This window comes from Mytilus galloprovincialis, chromosome 12 (genome assembly GCF_965363235.1).
Source record: "Mytilus galloprovincialis chromosome 12, xbMytGall1.hap1.1, whole genome shotgun sequence".
NCBI lineage: Eukaryota > Metazoa > Mollusca > Bivalvia > Mytilida > Mytilidae > Mytilus > Mytilus galloprovincialis.
The window spans coordinates 10,054,111-10,064,026 of record NC_134849.1 but is presented as its reverse complement, the minus strand read 5'-3'; the positions used below and the strand labels follow the sequence as shown (position 1 = coordinate 10,064,026).

The window sequence follows — 9,916 nt, the reverse complement described above, 5'->3', positions numbered from 1 at the left end:
AACTCAAATAGTAAAGTTTTTATAAAGGAATGATAGAGAAATTGAAGCATTTACTTGTAACAAGGAAACACGGTTGGTGACGCTTTTTTTTATCTTTTCAATTTCTTTTTTAAAAAGCATATTTAAAAACTCATTTTCTCATATTTTATTTTAAAGTCAATCTCATAGATTTCTTGTTCTTCACAATCTATAATTAGATTTTTATTTAAGATAAGAAAAGCAAAAGATACAAAAGAGATATTCAAATTTCATAAATAGAAAACAAAACTAAAAATGCCATAGTAAGACAAGTCGAAAAACGACTATCAAAGACAAACAACAGTACACAAAATACAACATAGAGGTGTAATACCACCAAATTATGGTACGCCACATCTGGTTGTACACGCAAATAGGTCGAAAAACAATATTCCCTTGAATTTGACAGTTGAAGGTAATTAATCATACATTTCATTGCAGTAAAACATTTATAAGTCCTGAACATACGTCTTGTGTATTTCAAAGCACCAATATGTTTTTATTTGTGGTTTCTAAAGAAAATTTTGGAAACTTGAGGTAACATGGTTACTAAAGCTTGTACACAGGTTTAAAAGATGTAAACATTTGATTGGTTAACTTCCAGTGATGGACTTTTTCTTATATGCAATGAAATGTTATGTGAATCAAAGATAAATTCTGCACATTTTTTTGAAAAGTACAAAATTTAACAAAGATTAATAGGGGAACATCAATGGTTGTATTACACATAGACACACCTGACTGAGCAATACATGTTCACATTGCCATGCCAAACTTGTCTTTTTAAAGTACTTCCCCTCCCTTTTTACATCAGTAGATGATCAAACAGAATTCCACTTAGACCGCTGAGGGTGAGGGTTATTTATATTTATGTTCTAAATCTTAATCTCAGCCGAACATAAAACATTATCAATATAATACACTTGGGAGTAGGCACTAACAAATAAACTCATCATAGATACCAGGATAAAAAAAAATACAACATATACGTCAGACGCGCGTTTCGTCTTCAAAAGAGTCATCAGTGACGCTCGAATCAAAAAATGTTTAAAAGGCCAAATAAAGTACGTAGTTGAAGAGCATCTAAAGTCAAGTGCAACTTTATTCAGGCAATAATATGTGCGACCCGTCTTGGACTATCAACCTGTAAATAAATTGTAAATAAATATTTTTTTTTAATTATTTATTTGGAAAAAAACTCTAGAACACTTGACTGCAATAACTCGAATAACTTTAACTACTATCAATAGTTATCAAAGGTATCAAACCACCTGTGCAATAATTTCTACCCGCATACTTTATATTTAAACAGACCTATCTATAAATAGCATAAACACAACAAACTTGCATCGATATATGTTCAACTTTGATAAATATAATTATTTGTAATTTCAACTATCTAAAAAAAGAAATGTGACATAACAATAATAACATGAGATTTCAACGTCCTTTACAAAGCCGTAAAGAAAAAATGGGTTACTTTTGATATCAATTATGAAAAGCCTTGTTGGATTCAACCCAAGGGTCCATTTTGATCAAAACACTAGAAACAAAATTTGAAGCTAAGGTATTTTTTTTTCATTAAATATTCTTCTCAAAAAGGACATAATTTATATCGTAAATAATTATATACTAAACATGTTTTAGATACATTATACTACTTCAAACTGAAAAGATAGATTGAAAAAGTATAACAAAAATACTGAACCAAAATATAATTTCAAAAAGGGCACTCCAAAACATTTCATTTTCCTTTTTTTTTATTATTAGCATAATGAATAATCAACGCCAGAAGTATTAAACAGAGACGACTCTCAAAGGACGACGAGTGGTTTGAGCCACTCAAAGCATTAGCTACTGAAGTGGTTGTCGAAACATTCGATATCGAAGGAGTAAAAGATAAAATTGAATCAACCGTCGACAACTGCATGCAAAAAGATGATGTCACAGAATGTTTGAAAGGAGAGGTTGGTGCTGTGTCCGATGCTCTAGGAAAAGCTGTCTCAAAAGAGGCCAGAGATAAGGTCGACTTATTACATGATGTATATGTAACATGCAATGATGTTGAAGGTGATAAGGAAATCGAAAAATGTGCCTTTAAAGAAGGAAAGCGATGTTTGATTATTTGCATGTTTCTTTCAGTTAATTGCAGTCTTATGAGTTTGAATTCCCCTTGATTTTTTTTCCACTATCTTTTTCAGTTTTCATTCTTTATTTTTCTATTCTTCACCAATAACATAACCTGTGTCTTAAACAAAAAACGTTTACATGTCTCAAGTTATTTGTGTGCATACATAATGGTATTTTATGGAATTCAATAACATGGTTGCATTTAACAGAAACATTGCTTTAGCAGGGTGATTAGGAGTAAAGACTGAAAGCGTCTCTACGTACGTTCATGACAGGAGCACATACCCTGTCGTTGCATCTGTCTGGTTCCCTTTGTGTTTCCTTTGTTTTTATTTGTAACTTTGTGTTATGTCTCGGTAGCCGAAGACGAAAATAAACTGACAATGCAATGTCAAACGAAAATGTATCTGTACAAAGTAAAATAAATAAAATACCGAACTACGAGAAACATTAATATTTCTTTATTATAAAAATAATTGAAAAAAATTATGCGAAATTAATGTAGGGTTTTAATTTTTTCATCACATCTCAGGAACTGATAGCTGGATTATATGTATGCTGTGCTCTTCCTGGTGCTTGGTGGTAATATATGTAAACAATGTTTTATTCCAGATATGTCTTATATGATCGTCAATCGTCCAGTTATAGTCTATATTAGCCAAAACCTGTACTGCTAGCTGAAAAAGGAAATGAAGTTCTATTATACAAATTTTCTTAGAAAATAAATCATAATCATGCCGCCTTTTTTCAAGTTGCATATCAAGGAAATTCCTTTTGTATCTTACCCGACTAGAACTCATATTTATGCAACATTTTATGTACCTGTTTTTGATTATATGAATCTCGAGATTGCATTGACCTTTAATTATTTCAAAGGAAATACTACAACTCCTGGTTGAACATATTTGTATAGCAACTAGGGATGTCCAAAGATCTGAAATTTAATACTCGGATACTCGGTCATGATACTCGAGTACTCGCGAGTACTCGGATGCATCTTTTACGTCTATTGAGCAGTTTAGATTTTAGGTGGGGTGCAGTGTTTTTGTATAAATTTTCATAAGCATATTAACGAAAGACAAACGTACTACAAAAATAGCTTGATCCTCTGTTTTTTGTTTCAATTTAACAATGAATTACCAACCGCCTTTTCTATAAATAACTTTCATAATAGCAATTAATGTTTGTGCATTTGTTCATGAACCAAATTCCAATGAAATCATAAATATTTTGATACAAGATTCGAAAACGTATACAATTATATATATGTATCAATTGTTCATGAGGAGTTGGTATTTTTTTATAATACGACTTGTCCATTAATTTGTCAACAACAACTTCTAATAACTTGTGCCTTTCGTGTTGCTCAGTCTTACTTTTTCTGTGTGTTTTTTTTTTTTTTTTTGCACTATCGTTTGTCTGGTTTTCTTTTTTATGTTTTAGCCCTTACATTGTCAATTTATTTTCGACTTTTGGGTTTGAATGTCGCTCTCGTACTTTAAATTGTAAATTAAATAAGTATAGAAATTAAGTTTCAAATGCAGAGTAATTTGATTAATTTAAATGTACATCTTATACCAATCACGTTTACATATAATTCTTAATTAACAAACAGAGGTAATTTTTTACGGCTTGTGATCAGTTAATTATTAATCCATGAAAGTGTTGATCCGTGTACAAACACCGTTAAAATGTCTCTAGTCAGTTGTGTAGGGTTCAGCGCATGTCACTTTGTTTTTGTTCTTGTTTAGAAATATTATCTGGTCAACAATTTCAGACGAAAGACTGTTTGACTGTCTATTTTTTGTTACAAGAAGTGCACATGAAAACATTCCCTCGGAAGAAAAGTCGTTGTTGGTACTACTATAACAAATAGTATCCCGAGGATAAACATATTTATGTTGTTAACTGATTTTATATAGTTTTACGAAGGGGATATTTCAACGGAACTAAAGTGAGTGGAAATGTGAAGAGAAATATCTCTAGATGTATAACAGGCAAACGAGTATCCGAGTACCAAATCTGTACTCGAATACTCGGCCTTACGATCGAGTACTCGAGTACTCGAGTACTCGTTGCTATCGCTAATAGCAACCATTTGAAATACATGATATTAAATGTTCTATTATTATAAATATCATTTTTTAAGATGCTTTCTTTCTTCAAAAACAAACACCATCTTTAAATATTTAATACCTTTTACAAGTAATGTGTGATTTGTTTTGAATTGATTTTTGAAAGTGTCATGAGCACAACATTTAAGTATCCTTTTTTTTCTCAGTTATTTTGGTCTTTTTAATGGAAAATGGAAATGCATACGATTTTTGAAAATGACTGCAACTGAAACTTTATCATCTCCAAATTCATTCACTGCAGTACACGTTAGTGTTCCTGATTCAAGTGCGTTGTGTGCAAACATATTAAGTGATTGACCCTTTTGATAAAGTTAATGGGAAGGCATTATAGTTGACTCCTGTGCAAACTGAGAAAAAGATTTGTGTTCATGCATAGTTATTACATCCATACTTGTTTTTCTATATTTGCTTAAGGTATAGGGGAGGGTTGAGATCTCACAAAACATGACCTATAATGGTTTACTTTTAAAAATTGTTACTTGGATTGAGAGTTGTCTTATTGGCACTCATACCATATCTTCCTATATCTATTAATTCTGCCGCGTTTCTAAGTCTGTCCAAAGCCTGGAGTCGCTGGCTTTTGTTAATCTTGTATGATTTTTCAATTTTAGTTTATTTATATATTTCGGAGTTCAGTATTTTATCATTGCACTAGTACACATTTTTGTTTAGGGATCAGCTGAAGCACGCCTCCGGGTGCAAGATGTTATTGATGTGTTGAAGACCCATAGGTGGCCTTCGGCTTTTTTCTACTCTTTGGTCGGGTTGTTTTCTCGTTGACACATTCCCCATTTCCATTCTCAATTTTATCGTTAGCTTTATGATTCTTACATCTGATTCATTAAATATAGTTTTTAGTATTCAAGGCTGTTGTCATTACTAAACTCTAATGACAACTCACTCCATAACACCTGTATTTACTTCATCAGAAAGCTTAAAATTAACTGCATACATATCCAAATTGAAATTACTATTTGGTCAGGCTTTTTTTGGTATTCAATTAATTTATCTGTTAAGTGGCGTGTGTTCGTCGGTTAATCTTTAATATTTTAGATATGGTTTTGAATAATAGTTTTTTTCGTTACTTTTAATTTTTTTGTTTTTATATGACTTGAGTATGAATTGAAATTGTCATACTACAATTCATGTTCATTGTGTTACTCCAAAATAATTGGTTATTCCACTTGTTGTCAATTCGTCATATTAATGAAAATACGTTATGTCCATAAAATAAGTTTTGCTTATCAAATTAAGTATTCTTCCATGAAAACACTAGAATCTTTACTGTAAAGACAATGATTTTCAATGGTAATATACAAATACATAGTCCACTGCAGCTAATGTTAAATAGAAATAGAAATAGAAATGTATAACGCATTGGAAAATATGATGTATAATATGTCAAGTTTTATTTCGGATTTGTATATAAATCAAACTTTATGCACGGTACCATGGCCATGAACATCTATATGTGCTGATGATAAGAGAAAGCATTCTACATACTCCAATGTATTTCAATTATGCTTCAGAAGAAAAAATAATATTTGGAATACATGTGTATTATCAAGGTATGATCAATTCTGGTAATGGCAAATCCATAAAAAAAAACTCATGTATGTATTTATATTTTCATACTTTATCAGTGTTTTCTTACTATAAAACTAGTTGTTATCCATTCGTTTGAAGTGTTTGAGCTTTTGATTTTACCATTGGACTTCCGGTTTTGAATTTTCCTTTGAGTTCGGTATTTTTGTTATTAAACTGTTTCCTCTTGTCGAATGCGCTTGGTTACTTTAAGATATGCGATATTTTAAGCTTTAAATTATCTTTCCTATCCGTTTGCAAGAGTATGTCAGTGTTTAAATGTCGTCTTTACCGATCTTAATCACATTACTAATTTGATTGACTAACAAGAAATGGCGAAAATTGCCAATAGATGTTTGTGTGTGCTAATGGCATTTTAAAAAGGCAAACAAGTATGAAAGGGGCGAGAGATACCAGAGGAACAGTCAAACTCATAAATCGAAAATAAACTGACAACGCCATGGCTAAAATGAAAAAGACAAATATTATTTATGTATAGTATCAGTTAGTTCAAACCGCCAATAATTCAACAGGACAATCACATAAACAATTTAAAGATTCACGTAAAATAAGATAAAAAATTTTTTTAGCTATTTCATTTAACAATTTTTCTTAATGAACATAGCGTCCTGACGCACTTTTTTCCACTTCAAAATGCTCATGAAACAATATATCTTTGAAGTAAGTCACTGTTATCGCAATGCCAAAACAATCATTAATAGACTTTCATTGTGGTATCAATAACATGATATCATTTCATCATTCGTGTTATAAAATAAACACATACCGTAGGTGACCTCAAGAAATATGTTTACTTGACTTGTTCCAACATGGTTACTTGCGATACACGTGTAGTACCCTGCTGTTGAATAAGTCACATTCCGCACAATCATGATATTTCCATATGAAGACACCACTTTCTGAAACATTTCATAGATTTTAAGTTTCATTTAAAAGAGGGACGAAAGATACCAGAGGGACAGTCAAACTCATAAATCGAAAATGAACTGACAACGCAACGGCTAAAAATGAAAAAAGACAAACAATAGTACACAAGACACAGCATAGAACACTATATTACACTAAGTCAAAGATTAAGACTTATTTTTCCTTACATTCCACGCTGAAAAATCCAAACATTATTTGGAAACTGACATATTCCAATGAGAAACTCAAACGCAAGAGTCGGAGATGAAAAAGAGGCAAAAAATACCAAAGGGATATTCAAACTCATAAGTCGAAAACAAAGTGACAACGCCATGAAAAAGAAAATCAAAGCGATGAAAGACAAACGAGTCTTCAAAACACAAACCAATCAGAAACTGGATTAGAACTGATGTCCTTTATTGGGGTAATCAAATCTTGTTCCACAGGATTATGAAGTTTTGTCCCGGTCGTATGGTTGGTTGAAATAGTTGAGCGTATTGTTTTATCAGTTTGTATGGGTTTTGCAGTTTATTTGAGTTTACCTTGAAGGTTTTTGTTATAATCATTTTTTTAAGCTACTGGCCTTTAAACGAAATTATACATCCTTCGGTATTTTTGTTATTTTCCTTTTTAGACACTTCTCGTTTGATTATACTTACATTGTCATGCTTCCACGTAACAGTAGGGGTAGGGAATCCTGTAACGTGGCATACAAGTTTCGCATCAGTATAGTAGTCCACTTTTACTGTAGATAATGCGTGAATGACAGGACCAGTGTGAAGTATAGCTGGTTTCGCTACAGCAGCAAAAAATAAAATGCATAAAATTTTAACTGTATGATTAATTTTGTTAAATGTAGTTTTATTACATTGGTTGCAGTGTATTACATAGATGTCCCAGCAAAATTGTGAAATAAACGTGGTTTTTCACTCCTCTGACGTCAAACAACAATAGGCGTTGTCCAGACGTCGATAATGTCGGATCAAAACAAATAGTGAATGCATAGACAACAATATAGTTCCCTACATTTTCTACTTTCATTTCATAAAAAACTAAAGCCATTTGCCAACGTTATAAAAAGAATAACAAATCAAAGAAATCAAATATCGACATGTATTCAATTCGTGATCGAATATCACTGATAATTAACTCATGGGCTACGAGCATTCGTAAATTTATGTCTTATTTTGGTCATTCGTTGAATATCTTTCTCTATTTGAATTCTTTGATTATTTATTCTATAATTCCTTACTTTTTACCTTTTCGTAGTTTATATATTGACAGCTGAATTGACTGCGTTGAATCTCACTTTTTTTCAAAACTGAAAAGGTGTTTACATGAACATAAGAGTACTCCGGGTTACAAAGCCAGAAACCTACACTCTAGTGGTCGTCATATGCATTAGTTGCCGTTTATCATGTCTGTTTTTCGTTCATCGTTTAATTATAAATCAGGTAGTCGTTTTCAATTTTATTTAATTAACTCAATAGGGTGTGTACATATGGTAACCGGGATTTCTCCTGTTCGTGCCGATTAACCTTGTTTACGCTCGCGTTTGTTTTACTGTGTGGATTAATAAAGGTAATAACCTGATAGAATACCTTCCACTCTTAAGCTATTTGACACTAATTGATAAGGATATACGCACGTGACAGTCATTTCATAAAATGCGTGTATGTTAAATGCCCTTTTGGTTTATGTTGTAAAAACTAACCTTTATCGGTATTGACTTGCCGACTGTGACAAAAAAACTGTAAATATACGAAAATACGGAACGTAGGCATATATTTTCGCGGAATTCATTTAAGCGGGTTTTTTTCATCCGCCAAAATAATCGAAATAAACACCAAACGAAAATAACCCGCTATACGGAATTGCCTTTCATGCAAGTCGGTCAACGTAGTAGAACATACATTTTGTGTAAAACATAATGTCTTTTTATCGTGATAATGCTCGAAATTACTTCCACTGGGTGTTAAGCAAAGCAGCAATCAATCCATATAGTTTAAGGTTGCACGATGACCTTTGGTCGAGTGTTGTTATCTTTGAACTGATTCAGTGGACGGTCGTCATATTGGCAAATATCCTTATTTTTGCATTGTTTGATTGCATAACATCGGGATAATTTTTGAGAGAGACGTAATAGAAAAATAATCTGTGAACGAACATAATAAGTCCAATGTACAACCTCTGGGCATCTCTACATTTTTAGTAATATACATGATATTTATGACATTTGCATTTAAACTTTTTAGGAATGATTACCTTTTACAATAATATGTATCACTTTAACATCAGTACCAATGGCATTCTTCGCCGTACACATATAAAGTCCACTATCAGCCATGGTCATATTTACAAAAAATAAAATGTCTACAACTTGTCTAGCATTTGAGGGCATTGACGTTTTCTTGAAAATAGAGAAGAGCATAGTTACATCTCCGACTAAAGTTTGAGAACCAAACTCTATTTGTAATGTTATTAGGAGTACGATTTCAAAGGAGTAGGTCCGGTAAGGGCCGATTTTGGCCTCAAATTTCAGGTTTATCTACCGAAAGATTTTGGACACTTTTTAAACACTTAAGTGTCTATTTAAATTGATTCGATTAGTTAATGTGAAAAATTTTAACTGATTTAGTCATTAAAAACGCTCTGATTCAAGCATAAATATGAAAAATCTATCAAATATGCCAAAAAACATCACTTTTCAGATGGTTTTTGTCAAAAATGAAGGTGGCCGCATCCGTGTTCATCCTCAACCTTTATATATGTTTTGTATTATCATCAAATACAACTTACATTTCAATATTATGAATGAAACGAATGCGGCCACTTTCATTTAAAAAGGAAACCGTCTAAAAATTCACCAAAATGCTAAATTTTTGAAGATTTCAGTATCAGCATGACTTAATGATGCTAGAACGCGATATTTGTGCATTGTATTGTCAAAAACAGCTCATTTTTATGTAACAGAAGCATTTTGCTTTCCAAAATATAGCTTAAAGATTACATTTTCACAATTTTCTAAAACTGCTATATTTTGGGGCCAAAAAGGGGTCTTACTGAACCTACTCCTTTGTATGAATGTATCCAGTAAGAATATTTTCCTACTGTAAAGTAAT

The 9,916-nt window shown here is 31.9% G+C and overlaps 1 long non-coding RNA gene across 1 annotated transcript; it reads right to left on the bottom strand.

Moving 5' to 3' along the window:
- Positions 1–6,480: 6,480 nt before the first annotated feature.
- LOC143054679 (uncharacterized) lies at positions 6,481–9,605 on the bottom strand. The gene is made up of 3 exons (XR_012971782.1): positions 9,060–9,605; positions 7,454–7,590; positions 6,481–6,787 (listed from the first exon to the last, which is right to left on the bottom strand). It is a non-coding gene; the product is annotated as an uncharacterized LOC143054679 (long non-coding RNA).
- Positions 9,606–9,916: the final 311 nt, after the last annotated feature.